We start from the raw sequence: 16318 nt of genomic DNA, 5'->3' as shown, positions 1-16318 counted from the left end.
TCTTTAATTCTTTGGTAAATGTGTGCCCCCATACTGCCACTCCATATAGCATAAGGGATATTATATTTGCTTGGTAGATTGTAAGGACAGTATTAGTGGTGTGTGCCCCATTTGTCCCAATGAACTTGCTCAACGCACCTAGTCGTTGTTGGACTTTGTCAAGCATGTTGTCCCGGTGTACACACCATGATAATTGGTCCTCAATCACAATTCCCAGATATTTATGTCTAGAAACCACCTCAACCCCACTGTCATTTAGAGTCCAAACAGTATTACTTTGTTCCCCGACCCGGTCTGAATTTCATAAATTTGGTCTTAGAGACATTTATCTGTAGCCCATTCAGTATGGCGTAATTCTCTAGTACACTTAACTTTTTTTGTAACCCCCTAGGATTTGTATTGGAAGAATGATGGAATGAAATTTCAGCACGTCCAAATGGAAATCAATGAACAGGATTATAACCGCTCTTTTGCTTGTAACATCTTGGAGGAATGTATTACATTTCTAGACATTTGGGTGAAGGAATAAAGAGAAAAACTGGCACAATATATATCCAAAGGAGCTAAAATCAACACTGGGAAAGACTCTTACAAACAATGCAAAACAAGAGAAAAATGACAACGTAGTTTGTGTTATGATTATTTGACTCATCAAATCATTAAAAGGATTGTCAGGAAAAACTGGCATGCCCTTGATACAATCGGAAGGAAGTAACACATCCACTTTTTGAAAAATGCGAATCTGAGCTAGACACTTGTATGTGCCTATGACAATCTATTGAAAAGGGAGAACTTTCAGTCGCTTATCAGTTTTACTATGACACTGAATACCCCACACTTAGAGGAGAGGGTAATGTCAGAGCAGAGGTTGAAGTGTTAGTGCAAGAGCACAAACTATGAATGTCAAAGAAAACCAATGTGAATAGAGTACTGATGGAGATTTAAGAGATGACCAACTGTAATTCATAAGAAGTGATCTATGCTTACATGCACATATGATTGGTTGTATATTGGTAAAATACAAAAATAAATAAACAAACACAAATGATGTTTAATACGACAAGTGATCAATGCCTCTCTAGCAGACTACTTATGTAGATATGGACACTTAAACAGAGACTTCAGATGGTGTAGACCGGGGTAGCTTTGATTGATTGATTGATTGATTGATATTTTATTTCTATCGCGCTCGTACACAAGTGTTTCAGAGCGCGACAAGGCAAGGGAGGGGAGCAGGGGAGAACAAAACAGCGATCTTACTAGGCCCATTGACATTGAGAACGCGCAAGTGCATGGGAGAGGGCGGAGGGGAAAAGTGCATGGAAGGGGGAGAGGTGGAAAGTGTGAAGCAGAGGAGAAACAGATAAATAACAATAAATAAATAATAAAGGCAACAAACAGTGGTAATGCAGCCAGCAATTTGCAAGTGCTAGGTTTAAGGCAGCAGACAGGGTAGGTCTGATAAGTGCAGGAAGAAAAAGGGGGGGGCTGTATGGGTACAGATACAGAATCCAGTTCAAGGGGTGGCCCGGAGGCAGTGCGGGAGGGTGGCAGGATGAGAAGGTACCTGGGCCCAAACGACAGAGGGTGGCCAGGCGCACGGTGCCAAGAGAGAACAGATCAGCAGGGGAGAGGGGGAGCGAAGGCAGAAGAAAAGAGGAAGGTCTTGAGGTGCTTCCGGAACCGGAGATGGTTCTCCTCAAGTTTTAGAGTGGCAGGGAGGCTGTTCCAGAGGGAGGCCCCACTGAAGACAGAGATCTACCCCCAGCTCGTTTCTTAGAAAAACGACTGACCCTGAGTGAGTTGGAGGTAGAGGAGCGAAGAGCTCGCGAGGGGAGGTATTTGCAGAGGGATAGCTGAAGGTATTTTGGATTCTCATTACATGAGGAAACAGATCCGGATGTTTAAATCCAAGGCAGTAAGAGAGGGTCTTATCGAAGCAGTGAAATGGCAGCAGATAGCCCAGAAAAAACTGTTGTGAAATATATTTTTGGGATACTAACTATAACAATTTAGAATTAATCCATATCTGGACAGTTGTGAGACCAGTAAGAAGAATAAGCAAGAGTATAACAATGTATAAAATGGCACTATAGGAACGATAGATTATTTTAGATTATTGCAAATTCATTTCACGTATACTTGAGGTCTTCAGTCGGATACTCTAACAGGAATTATTTTGCTCCAGCTGTAACTCTGAAAACAGTAATAAGTGAGTCTAGTTATGCAGAATTGGAGGGTCACATACTAACAAAAGATCCTAGAAATAAGTAGCCAGCCTTATTTTGAATTACATTTGATGTGTGGTCCCCGAAGAAGACTCGCCAAATGTGCATGGTGTTGAAACATTGGATTTTATAAACTAATACACTTTACCCTATGAACAATTGTTATGAATTAAGGAAAACACATCTGTGAGAGAGCTTTTGCCCGCCATAGAATGGGCGGATTAGTTACACAAATTAAAAACTTTTACATGACCACTCTACTTGGTGGATTTGACGGGGAGCCGTATCACATTATGATGACCACTGGATTCTAAACCTTGAAATGTTGCTTGAAATATAAACTTTGCCATATTTTATGTGTTCTTGTATTTGATATATGTGTTCTTAAAGGTGGTTAGCTAGAGTAGGGCCCTGTGTTCACTTTTATTTATGTGTTAATTCAATTACACATTTGTTGCATCAAATATTCAATATTTTTTTGAATTGTTATACATATGTTGTGGGAAAGCTTTTTTGTTTAGACTCACTTTGATGCTTCTTATTTATCCCTCTTGCAGAGGCCTGCCTACATTTTAGGTTCTACAGAGGAGAACAATACAAGTACTAATACTACAAGATGGCTGCCCCCACGTTCAATGCACAACATGTCAACATGGCTATTTGCATAGTTTGGTAGGCTGCCATCATAATGGCAGGTCTTGGCATCCTTCTCGGTTAGTAAGACTGCCAAGACTTAGAATGACAGCAGGATTTACACCCTGTTGTTGTTAGTCTTGAGGCTTCTCTCAGTATGGAAGCACATCTAAGGGCCTAACTATTTTGGAGAGGCGTTGATGTCATAGATCTCTGTGGTTCATTGTTGCAGACAGTCCAATATATAGTCTGATTGTATTGAATATGGTTTTTATGTGACCCACATAGTTTGAAAACCTGTCAGATGTAAAACTGAGGACCGAAAATCATAAATAACACATCAAGCTAGCATCACAGTCTATTGTGACAATTAAACATGAAGTACGTTCATAAGTGATAAGGTTTCTTGGTGGCAGGAAAGCTTATTTGTATAAGGAATGGTAAACTAATGCTGTTACCCCTCTTTATATGATGTTATCAGGCATAACGCAATGAAAGGTGCACAAGTAGCACATATCTGCCTTCTAATCAAGATACTGGACTGCATTTAATTGATTGCTGGAAGAACAAAACACCCTCTTCACATAAGAAATCTGCTTGGAATACCCAGAGGAGGAGCATGTCTTGTAACATTAACTTGGAAGAGAATGGGATTAGTCATCACTTCTGGAATAGATGTATATGCTAAGATTGTGACTACGTGTGTCTTGGTAAATATTTTTAACAGGTTTTTCTCTAAAAAGGTTAATGGGGAATAGTAATTACTCTACTAAAACCTTCGCCTACAATAAAGGTATGCGGAGGCAGAGAAGAGATGACAACTCTTTTGTTGGCCGACACAATACACAACAGAACATACGTTGATGAATAATATTGGGGATATGAGGTACTTCATGTAAAAGGTTGGAGAATCAGACAACAATGTGATTGGAAAACAGATACTAAAATATATGAACTGGTATTAAGTACATTTCCAATAGTAATGGATATGTCAGAAGCTAATAACGCATTCCTTGTGACAGCACTTTGGCCGTTGGCGGCTGTTACTATAGTCCCTTTTATTTCGGTCACTCTGAGGGGGGGCTGTCATATCGGGTATCTGTCTTCCTCTGTATTCGCTGTTTTACCAGTACCTCTTCTGCTTCTTCAAACTCCTTGACCGTTGCTCTCCTGGTACGGTCTGTTCTTTCCTTTGCAGCCTCCTATGCCGCTGCATCCCTTTCCCTTACTTCGTCCTTTAGTACTCCTTGGTCTCCGGCTCCATCTGGGTCATGGGAGCCCTTTGGGGTAAGCATGCCTTGGCTTGGTACGCTCTCATCAGGTCCCTGGGTGGTACCCCGGTCACTGTGTGTGGTGCGTTTCTGTAATGGAGGAGCATGTTGCACAGGGCCTGCTGGATTGGCATTCCTTTGATGGTTGCCTTTTGGATGGTTCTCTTGATAGATGACATAAACCGCTGTGCCATCCGATTGGCCTGTGGCCAAAGCAGTGTTATCCGCTGGTGATTGAAACCTAGATGTCTTGCGAACCTTTGGAAGTCTTGGCCACTGAACAGCGGTCCATTGTCCGTTTTTACTGTGGTGGGGTTGCCCCACTCGCTGAATACCTCATCTATGACCCTGGCAATCTGGGTGAAGGCCGTGGATTGTGTGTGATTGACGATGGGGAATCTGAAGAATTTGAGGATTATCACCAGGGGGTAGTCCCCTGTCTTGAGTGGCCGGTAGAAGTCCATTGTGACACCTTACCACATGCATGTGGGTTTTAGAGAATGTGGCAGGTTGCTTCTGGCTATGCACTGACATGGGAGGCAGCTCCTTACTTTGTCCTCCACCATCGCGTCCATGAGTGGGAACCACACCAACTGTCAGAGTAGGTTTTTGGTTGTCTCTACCCCTCTGTGCTCTTCATGTGCCAACTGCACCAACCCTCACTGAAGGCACGATGGGTATCTCAGCAGTATCCCCTGTTCAAACACTGCCAGTTCTTTGCTCACCTTTGCCATACACTCCAGTTCCTGCTTGTTCACTCAATCAATCATTTGATCAATCAATCAATCATTCTATAAATCGACTACTTATATAGCACACTTTCACTGAAGGCATCATGGCACTTAAAGCAGATGGCATCAAAAACGGAGGGACCAGAGGAAACCAAGTCAACCAAAGAGGAACGTTTGAAGACTTTGTTTAAAAGAGAGGAAGTCTGGTTGTTCTTAGATGGTAGGGCAGAGAATTCTAAACCTTAGGCCCAGCTACTGAAAAGGCTCAGCCCCCAGCGGCTTCTACCTGTATTTCAGTACATACAGAAAAGCTGCGTTCAAGGATCTCAAAGATCGGGCTGGAGTATATCTGTGCAGTTTCTCCTGAATGGCCGAACATCCTTTGCCATTCAGCGCCCGATGCATAATACAAAAAGCTGTTTGACCCTTGCTTCAATCGGCAGCCAGATGAGAGATTGCCGAGCCCTCATTAGTCCTGCTCCACTCGGAATCTGTGTCACCAGATGCACCGCTGAGTTTTGCAGCACTTGCAAGCTCTGGATGAGGAAGGATGGTTGTGCCAGATAGATGGCGTTGCAATAATCAATACTTCCATTTACACACACTGCAACTAACTGGACATGGAATTTATCAGGAACAAAAAGGAGGAATTTACTCAAATGTTTGAGTTTAACAAACCCTAATCCACATACTGTGTTCACTTGGGCCTCCATAGATAGAGACTCAGGTACCTTGATACCCATATTTCGAACTACTCTGGCTGGTTCTGGCAAAATACCAAGCAGTGATGGCCAGTAGTCATCGCCCCATTCCCTAGCCAGCTCTGGTGGACCAGTGATCAGGACCTCGTCTTCCCGCCATTCAACTTGAGCCAGTTTGCCTTCATCCAGCCCCAGACATGTTTTAATCTTTTGCTCACATCTGCCTGTTTCAGGTCCAATATAAACAGAATGTGGGTGTCATCTGCATAAGAGAACACCCTAAAGCCAAACGAGTGAATGAGTGCCATCAATGGGCGGATATATAAGTTAAAAAATAAAGGGGATACAGCTGAGCCCTGTGGGACGCCACAGGTAACAGCAGCCGAAGATGAGCGATAGGGTAGAGGGAGACTACTTGAGACCGCGAAACCAAGAAGGCACAGAACCGATTCAATACTGCCCCGGAGAACCCTGCCTCCTCTAGCCTAGAAATCAGAATCCTATGATCGATCGTGTTGAAGGTGGCCGACAGGTCCAGCAAAATAAGGCCTGCTGTGCCGCCATCGTCTCCGATCATGTTAAGATCATCAAGTATAGATACTAGGACCGATTCTGTTCCCATCAAAGAGTGAAAACCCATTTGGCAGCTGCCTAGGATGTTCTGTCCTTCAAGAAACGTCCTCAGTTGTGGGGTCACCACTGCTTCTAACACCTTCATAAGGAGGAGTAGAAGTGAGATGGGCCGATAGTTTGCCAGGACTGAAACGTCTAATCCTCCTTCGCAATGGCATGATAGTCTGTTGTAGTCTCTCTATTTGCTGGATGCAGTGAGTTCTTGTAGTATCCTCACATGTAAAATGGTCCGTGCAGTTGCACGAGAGAATGCTTGTGCAGGAGGATGAAGGTGACGAGATGGAACGTGGGGAAAGACAGTTGGAGGAGAAGCGAAGCAGTGAAGACGCACATTTCATGTTCCCTGTTAATCGATAATACTTATGTAAAATAACTTTATGAAAGTTAAATAATAAATACATTAAGCCATATCCATTTGCCCCTCCATACTTCAATGGCGACGAGGATAAAACGAAGAAACAATAGTGGCCGTTGAGAAGGATCTCCGGCCGCACAGCAGGTAGGACCGCGGTTCTCATCCCAGCCGCGATCGCCTGCAGCACATACAGACCGACTGTAGCTGCGATCGTGCTGTCCCCGCCCACTCTTCGTGACATTAAATCAATCTCTGTACTTTGCCTCATTCACCGCCGAATCCTACGCATACTGCGTTACGTGCCCCAGAGGAGGCGGGCCCAGCTGACGATACCAGTTAATTTATTCACTGCTCTTGGTTGATGCCAATCTATTTCCTCCTACGCATACTGCGTTACGTGTCCCAGAGGAGGCGGGCCCAGCTGACGATACCAGTTAATTTATTCACTGCTCTTTGCTGAATGCCAATCTATCTCATGGCCTAATCTACGCACACTGCGTCGTGTTTTACCAGCGGAACCACATTCTGCTGCCAATACCAGACTCCAACGTCATTACGCACTACTCCACGTCGAGCAAACAGTAATCCTCATTACTCCTCATACTCTTCCTCTTCACAGTAGAAATTTAAAACAAAGTAAAATCAAACACTAAGTTTTCTACGCTACATCCTTCAGTAATCCTTATTACTCCTCATACACCTCCTCTTCACAGTGAAAAGATAAAGGAATTGAGATCATACAAAGTACAGAATCTAGACTGACTCCCTAAGTCTATCTTATACAATCAATAATGGCCATGCAAGGAGTGCAACCACCACACATGTTTCTACCGGAAGTTGGCGAACCTACACTTCCGTGGAAATGATGGTTTAGAGCTTTTGAACATTACGCACATGTGGTTTGTGGAGTGAACTACAGTATAGAAAGAAAGAAGTCTCTACTATTACATTGTTTAGGACCAGCGGGCCAAGAGAAATTTGAGGATTTGCCTGACCTCACAGAGGATGAAACAGGGGACATGAACATGTATGAAATTGCCATTGCCAAACTCAATAAACATTATGACAAGAAAATGAGCACTATCCTAGAAAGATACAAATTTGGGAAGCGAGTTCAAGAGAAAGAAGAATCCGTAGAACAGTATGTTACTGCTCTGAGGAAAATGGCCCGGAATTGCAATTTCAACCAACAACTTGATGAAAGGATCAGAGACCAATTTATGCTCGAGTGCAGGAGCAGTAAGGTCAGGGAGAGACTTTGGTCTGAAGATGATCCCACACTCGATGTTGTACTTAGATTGGCCAAGGAAGTGGAGCATACGGAAACGTGTGTTTCCACTTTAGAGAATAGAATGAAGGACATATCAATCAACTCATCGATTCGTGTTGTACAATCAGATCAAGATGAAGAAATTGGAATAATTAGAGGCAACAAGAAAAAGAAAATGAAACCACAAAGAGATGGAGCAATACCCAACACCAGCAATTTACGGCGAAGACCGTTTGAGAGCAGAGATATGTACAACAATCAAACGAATACAAGAAGACCTGACAGAGTAGAATCCAGGAGAGGGAACAGACCCGACATGATAAGGAGTCTACGTCAGGAGGAGAACGTCAAAACAGGAGCATGTTTCCCCAGGACAGTAGGGGAAGGACCAGACAAAGAGGATGTTACCGATGTGGCAGTCCAAGTCACTGGGCCGACAATAAAGAATGCCCTGCTCTAAAGACGATTTGCAGAAAGTGTGGGGGAAAAGGTCACATAGCAAAGTGCTGTAGGACCAACCCAAATGGTGAACAATCCTCTAACTGGATTGGAGATGATGACGTTGAGGAGGAATGTGTATTCATGGTTACCGATGAAGACACACACATAGAGAGTCCCAGAACTGAAATTGTTGTGAATGGATTTCCAGTCAATATGATGGTTGACTCTGGAGCGAAGTATATGCTGATACCAGAAGAGATGTGGAAGAAATGCGGTCCAGAGTATTTACATGAAGTTGATGTAAAACCCAAAGCCTACGGTGGAGTCAGGATAGAATTGATTGGGTGGTTTGTCGCCAATTTAGACTTCAAAGGGAGGCAAGCAAGTGGTCGAATTTCTGTATCTAAAAGTGGAGAGTCTGCTCTACTCAGTTGGACACACCAGAAATTACTCAAGGTCCGTTTAGACCCCAATGCTGATGAAATGGTTTACCAAATCGATGGATCATACAATGGTAACATTCAGAAGATAAAGAATGAAATATTTAGAGATGATGTCATAGGATGCTTAAAAGGATTCTCACATCGCATTTTGCTAAAGAGAGATTCAAGACCTGTAGCCCAGAAACTCAGAAATGTCCCGTTGGCCCTCAAAAGGGAAGTCAAAGAGGAACTAACCAAATTGGAATTGCAAGGTATTATTGAGAAAATTGATGCAGCAGAATGGGTTTCGCCATTGGTCATTGTTAGGAAATCTACAGGGAAAATCAGATTATGTGTCGACATGAGAGAGTTAAATAAATGTGTAATTCCCGACAGACACCCATTACCCAATATACAAGAACTAATATCCACTTTGGGTCCTGCAAAGGTCTTTTCTACGCTAGATCTCACAGCAGCATACCATCAAATTAAACTACATGAAGATTCTAAACCTTTGACGGCTTTTATCACGCCAGAGGGGCTTTATCAATTTCGCAGGATGCCATTTGGTTTAATTTCAGCAGCTTCAGTTTTTCAAAGAGTAATGCAGAATATACTTGGTGATATGGAAGGTGTAGTTTTCTTTCAAGACGATGTATTGGTTTATGCAAATGATCAAGGCAAACATGATATGAGGCTGAACAAAGTTTTGCACAAACTACACCAGGCTGGAATGGTGTTGAGTGAAGCCAAATCGAAAATCAACAGAAAGGAGATTGAATATTTAGGACATGTAATATCTGGTGATGGTATTAAACCCAAGAAAGACTTGGCAGAATCTATCAGGTCCATGAATACTCCAGACAACAAGGATCAATTAAGAACATTTCTTGGAATGGCTGAATATTACGCCAAGTTTATAGAGAATTTCTCAGACCACACAGTTGAAATGAGGAGTCTAATGAAAATGAATAAGAAATTCCTGTGGAATAAGAAGAGCGAGAAAGAATTTCAGTTCATAAAAAAAGCTTTAGCCCAAGCTCCGGCACTGCGAAGCTATGTTAGAGGCAGGAAGACTGTAATAACCACTGATGCAAGTGATGTGGGTTTAGGCGCATCTCTGTCGCAATATTATAATGGACAAGAATTAGTAATTGCTTTTGCATCAAGGTTACTTAAAGGACCAGAAAAGAATTACGCCACAATTGAGAAAGAAGCTTTAGCAATCAAGTGGGCCATTGAGAAATTCCGATCTTTTGTATGGGGAGTACAATTCATCATACACACAGATCATAAACCTTTAGTGGAAATATTCAGTACTAAAGGCCTCGACAGAGTATCCAGCAGGATTAGGAGATGGGTTACAAGACTTCAAGAATTCAATTTCAAAGTTATATACATTCCAGGTTTAAAGAACATTACAGCGGATTGTTTGTCCCGTTTGACCAATCTTAATGATGTAGAAGAGGATCTTGGAGATCAAGAAGCTGTGTGTGAAATATCTAGTCAAGCTATATCCAAGGAAGATTGGAGCGATAGCATGGTGAAGGATGACACTTTATTAGAAGTTATGAAGATGGTCAAAGAGGGGAGATGGAGGAAGAATGAGGTACTTTCTCCAGAAGTTAAAGTTTTTTGGGACGTGCGAGAAGAATTATATCTTCAAAGTGATTATCTCATGAAAGGAGACAAAATAATACCCCCTATCGACCTAAGAGAGAAGATTATAACAATGGCTCATGAAGGACATCAGGGCATTGTGAAGACTAAAAGGAGAATCAGAAGCACATATTGGTGGCCCGGCTGTGATAGGCTGATCGAAGACCAAGTTAGAAAATGTATCCTTTGCTCAAAGAGTGATAAAGTGTGCAGGGGTGCGGACTATCCAATGGTACTGAGAGAAGTCCCCGAGAGTCCGTGGAGTGAATTAGCTATGGATGTGATTGGCCCCGTTTGGAGTGATGGGTGTGCTACTTATTGTTTAGTGATAATTGACATGTTAACCAGGTGGGCTGAAATTAAATTTCTACCTCAAGTTACCACACGCAATGTTATAAATTTCATGGAAGAAGTGTGTGAAAGAGAGGGTTATCCCAAAATAGTTCTCACTGATAATGGCTCACAATTTAAATCTGAGGAAATGAAGACATATTTAAAAGGCAAAGCCATCAACCATAAATTGTGCGCCATTTACCATCCACAAACAAATGGTATTGTGGAGAGGTTCAACAGAGTGATAAAAGATGCCATTAAATTGGCATGGGCCAATGGAAAGGAATGGAAGGTAGCAGTCAAAGAGATCCTGTTAGCCCACAGATTCACTCCTCACAGTTCAACTGGAGTCACACCATTTGAACTCAATAGAGACAGAAAGGCCAATACAAACATGTTTCCGGGTTGGATGAATGAACTTGTGAGAAGTAAGGATAAAATAGAAGAAGCAAAGGAGAATATTAGACACAGGCAAATCGACAACAAAAAAATACATGATAAAAAACGCTTTAGGAAATTACCTGAATTTCAAGTAGGTGGTTGGGTGAGGATAAAACTACCTGTGAATTTGAGAGGAGATGGTTGCAAATGGTCCAAGCCCGTGAGAGTGGTAGAGATATATTCCCATGCCATTAGGACCCAAGATGGCAGAGTATGGAACAATGAAAGGGTAATGGATATAAGTGATCAATGTTGGGGGAGTAAGTCTGCTGGTTTGGGTGAAGTGGATAGTGAGAGAGGAAGAGCTGGTATAACTGTTGACATAGATGATAAGAATGTGCGAAGAGAGAGTGAGGTGTCGAGCAGAATTTCTAAGAGAGTTACTTCCTTGGCAACAGAATCAGATGATCATCAAGAGAGAAGTAACAGGATAATATCCAGGACGGGAAGAGAATACAGACCGCCAAGATATCTGTGTGACTATGTAGAATAAGGGGAATTATGCCAAAGAGTTCTTCTATATAAAGAAGGGAGATGTGTAGTATCCTCACATGTAAAATGGTCCGTGCAGTTGCACGAGAGAATGCTCGTGCAGGAGGATGAAGGTGACGAGATGGAACGTGGGGAAAGACAGTTGGAGGAGAAGCGAAGCAGTGAAGACGCACATTTCATGTTCCCTGTTAATCGATAATACTTATGTAAAATAACTTTATGAAAGTTAAATAATAAATACATTAAGCCATATCCATTTGCCCCTCCATACTTCAGTTCTCTGGCCCATCTGGTTGACGGGTCATCCTGTGTTGCCCTGGCCAAGCCCTCGGTGGTGAGAGCAGGCAGTAGGGCTTGTTCTGTTACATACCATACTTATTCTGCATCACTCTCACTTGGTGGCAGATCTGCTGTAGTCGGGTGCCCTGAGATGTAGTCGGTTGGATTGCTCCCCCAAGCCCCCGGCCGGTGCACAATGGTATAGTCATACTCCAGGAGGTGTATTTCCCATCTTTCTATCATGGGAGGCATCCTTGTTCTTGGCTTGTCAAACAGTCACAGGAGGGCCTGGTGAACCTCGTTCTGATCACAAAGTGGTGAAAGTATTCCCACGCCCATACCGCTGACAGGCACTCTTTCTCCACCTGTGAATATGCACTTTCAGTCTGGGACAGGGATCTACTTGCATAAGCCACGACACAGCTTGATGGGGCATCCGGCTTTTCACGCTGTACCAGGATGGCTCCCATGCCTTCTGGGCCGGCGTCGACCACTAGTTCTGTGTGCAATCTTGGGTTGAAGTATGCCAAGTGCGTTGCACACGCTACTTCCCTTTTGATCGCGTCAAATGCCTTCTGGAATTCTCTTGCCATCGAAATGGTTCATCCTTTTGTGGGAGCCATCATAGTGGCTCAGTGGTGATGGCATATTTCTGTAAGTATCGGGCACAGTACCCAGCCATCCCTAGGAAGGATCTTACTTCTCACACATGGGCGGGTTCATGTAATTCGTTGATGGCATGTACTTTTTATGGCTCTGGCTGCATACCTTCCCCCGAGAAGATGTTGCCGTAGAACCTCAGCTTGTCCCTACTGATGTTGCATTTGTTGCAATTTAGGGTGAGCCTGGCTTTCTTCTGGATGTCACTCACCTCCAGGAGCACTCAATTGTGTTCGTTTTGTGTTGTGTCATACACCAGGATATTGTCAGAACAATTAAAAGCCTTTTTGACCAGGAGGAGTAGGTGCCTGGAATATCTCAGCGGCTGAGGAGATCCCAAAGTTCAGCTGCTTGCACCTGACGAGGCGATTGTAGGATGTGAATGTTGTTATCCCTCTGCAATCAGGGTGCAGCTCCAGCTGGTGGCACCCTTGATTGAGGTCTAGTTTTGAAAATGTCATTGCACAGTTTAGGCTGACAATCATGTCCTCTATCTTGGGTCTCGGGTGTATCTCTCTCTCTCAATGGTGGTATTTGCCACTCTCATGTCGACGCAGAGTCGAAGTCTGTTGCCATCTTTGGGCACCACTACCAGGGTTGAGATCCATGGCATGGACCATGTCACACATGTGATGATGTTGTTGTTCAGAAGCTGTTGTAATTTCCGTGACCCAGCTTCCTGTAGATGGAATCCCACTCTTCTCGAGTGTTGTGGGACGGGTTTGACTTGATTGTTTATGTGGAGAATAATAAGTGTGCCTTTCAGTTTACCACGTCTTGAAACAGTTCTAGAAATGCATCTCTGATCGTCTCTTTGCTCAACAGTGACCCTTCTAGATGGCATATGGACTTCTATCCATGCTGGCTCTCGCAGCATTCCACTACATTGTCATCATTGAATTTAATGTCTATCAGGCTGAGTGCATTTGCTGTGCGATTACTCAGTAGGCACTTTCCTTGGTCTGGGCTCCGGAGGACGTGGATGGTGGTGTTGATCTTCTTCCCTTTGAAGGAGAATGTTTTGCCAAATTGTCTTATCGACGGGAGTGGTACATTGGCCCCCCATTGAACAATCCTTGCCTTCGACGGTATCAGCTCTTGAGTGTTCCCTGCAAGCAGGAATTCCTGTTCCCCCATAATGTTGACATTTACCCCAGTGTGAGAGGTAAGGCAACTCTGAGTTGGAGTCTGCTATTTTAAAGCCACTCTGGGTTATCCTGGCACTAATTTTATATTGATGTGTGTAGAAGGCATACACTGTTTTAAGTTTGCACTATTTTAACATTGGCTTTATTGTATTGTATCACAGCGAATATCCTGTGTTTATTCCACTTAAACCAGTGGGTGTTTCAGGACGCTGAGTTTGGCAGTCTTCTTTTGACTTCTGAAATGGGGCGGGACTAGCTCTTCCTCCCTTTCACAAGCCGGCATTTAGGAGCTGGGCATACTGCTGATCAGCTGTGAGATGAGTCAACTCTGAGTTGGAGTCTGCTATTTTAAAACCACTCTGAGTTACCCCGGCACTAATTTTATATTGATGTGTGTAGAAGGCATACACTGTTTTAAGTTTGAACTGTTTAACATTGGCTTTTTTGTATTGTATCACAGTGAATATCCAGTGTTTATTCCACTTAGACTAGTGGGTGTTTCAGGACGCCGAGTTCGTCAGTCCTCTTTTCACTTCTGAAAGGGGGCGGGACAAGCCATTCCTACCTTTTGCACGCTGGCATTTATGTGCCGTTCCAACCGCCCGCGCAACGGACGAGCGCAGCAGGCACGCCGCCAGTGCGCTGTCAGTGTGCCGAAGGCACGCTTAAGGCAAGCCCGTCTCTGCCCGTCTGTGCTGAGGATGGTACTGATGAACCTCACCGCTATTCCAGGCAAAGCTTGAAGGAGTTAGCCCCCACAAGCACTGTATTTCCGCCTGATTGGAACAATAGCCTGACTACGTTCCCTCTACAGCAACAGCTGTCTGCTATTGTTAATATCTCCTCCCTAGTATTGATGCTACTTAACACGTGCTCTCTGCAGGGACATGCAGATGAAATCTGGTACTTGCTACCTGACCGACAGCCTGCTCTGCTATGTCTAACGGAGAGCTAGCTACAAGCCAGCTCTGCACCTGCCCTTATCCAAGCCATTCCCCCTGATTATTATATTATTCAAGTGGATCGGCAGTCAGCTCAGCATGGGGGAGGGATTGCAGTTATCTTTAAGTCAGAATTTAACATAACCCAGCTTGACTGCCCCCATAGCTTGGCTATGGAGTCTCTACTCTTCAGATGGGTGATCTCACCTTGTTTCACATTTCATTTTTTGCTTTTGTACCACACACCTAGTCTGCATGGGGACCTTCTGAACTTTTTCCTGATCTCTTAGCTGGTCTTCAGCTACAACACTCTCATCTGGTGGTATTGGGCAATTTCAACATAAAGTTTAATCAGCCTAGGTCCCCGGTTCTTAATACATTTTTTGACAGTATATATGGACAGATCACTGTCTGGTATCCTGTTCACTTGATATAGCCATTCCACTGGCTAAGATCCCTACGTATAAAACACTCATGGAGCACTGCTGACACTTTTGCTATGACTACCTCGGTCGTTGCTAAGTGCAGGGCAGTTCCTGTTAGGCCCGGATGGGCCAATGGAAGAAGGACAGACACGCCGAGGTTGTGCGTACGTCTTGCTTTATTCATAGCACAAGATAAACTGCCCCATCAACGTTCCCTCCCCCTTACGTCCTTCGTCACGTGACGCTGCTCACGTGACTCGGTGTATGTCTCTTAAGGAGAAACTTGCACCGTAACAACACCCCTGGACAAATGTCCTTGCAACACTATTAACACTCTTCAACCAGGCGTGCCGGTTTCTTCACGGCTCTTTGAGGTCGACTGCTGACGGCTTCTTCTGGGTCTTCCTCTGGCCTCTCCGTTCTCTTTCTTGCAGAGCGAGGTGAGAATCTTGGAGGCGTCCACAGGGTGTCTCGAGGATCCTGCGGATTGGGTTCTGGATCTGAAGGCTGAAGTCTCTTGCTTCCGTTTGTCACTGTTTGTTTGAACTGTGAGCTATTCCTGGTAATTTCTCTCTCTTCATTTTCAGCCGTCACCATGGTTCCTTTCACTGCTGTGACTTGCAGTGGTTGTGGGTCAAATCGAGAATCATTCTTCTTGACTGCTGTCTGTTGCGCCAGCACTTCATCTCCCACTTGATATTCTTTAGGGCAAGCTCCTCTTCTTTCATCTGTCTGTATGCGGGCTCGTTCTTTCCACTCTGCATCCCTCTTGAGGATTTCGGGGTCTGCTTCTGGCTTGTTTACTGGGTGGCGTATGACCCGTGCGCGAACTTAATAGTTTACTGTGAGTTCGGCTGGGGTTCTGTTTGTAGCTTTGTGTGGTGTATTCCTGTAATCTCGAAGCATCCTACATAGAGCCTGGTGTGGGTCGACGTATTCTAGTCGAGCTCTCTGTACGGTCTTTTTGATGGGTGACATGAATCTCTCGCCATCCCATTGGCTTGTGGCCAGCGTGGTTTTATCTTCTGGTGCTTGAAGCCCATGTGCTTGGCAAACGTTGCAAAGTCGTGCCTACAGAATGGTGGGCCGTTGTCTGACTTGATGACATCTGGTATTCCCCATTCGCTCATGACTTCGTCAAAGACGGCTGCTATTTGGGCAAAAGCTGTGGACGAGGATCTCTTTACGATTGGGAACCTTGAGTGTTCATCAATAAATAAAAGCAGGTACTCGCCTGATTCTAGGGGGCCATAGA

The sequence above is a fragment of the Ambystoma mexicanum genome, chromosome 5q (assembly GCF_040938575.1).
Source record: "Ambystoma mexicanum isolate Mex_15411 chromosome 5q, UKY_AmexF1_1, whole genome shotgun sequence".
NCBI classification, from domain to species: Eukaryota; Metazoa; Chordata; class Amphibia; order Caudata; family Ambystomatidae; genus Ambystoma; species Ambystoma mexicanum.
Note: the sequence above shows the minus strand (reverse complement) of the source record.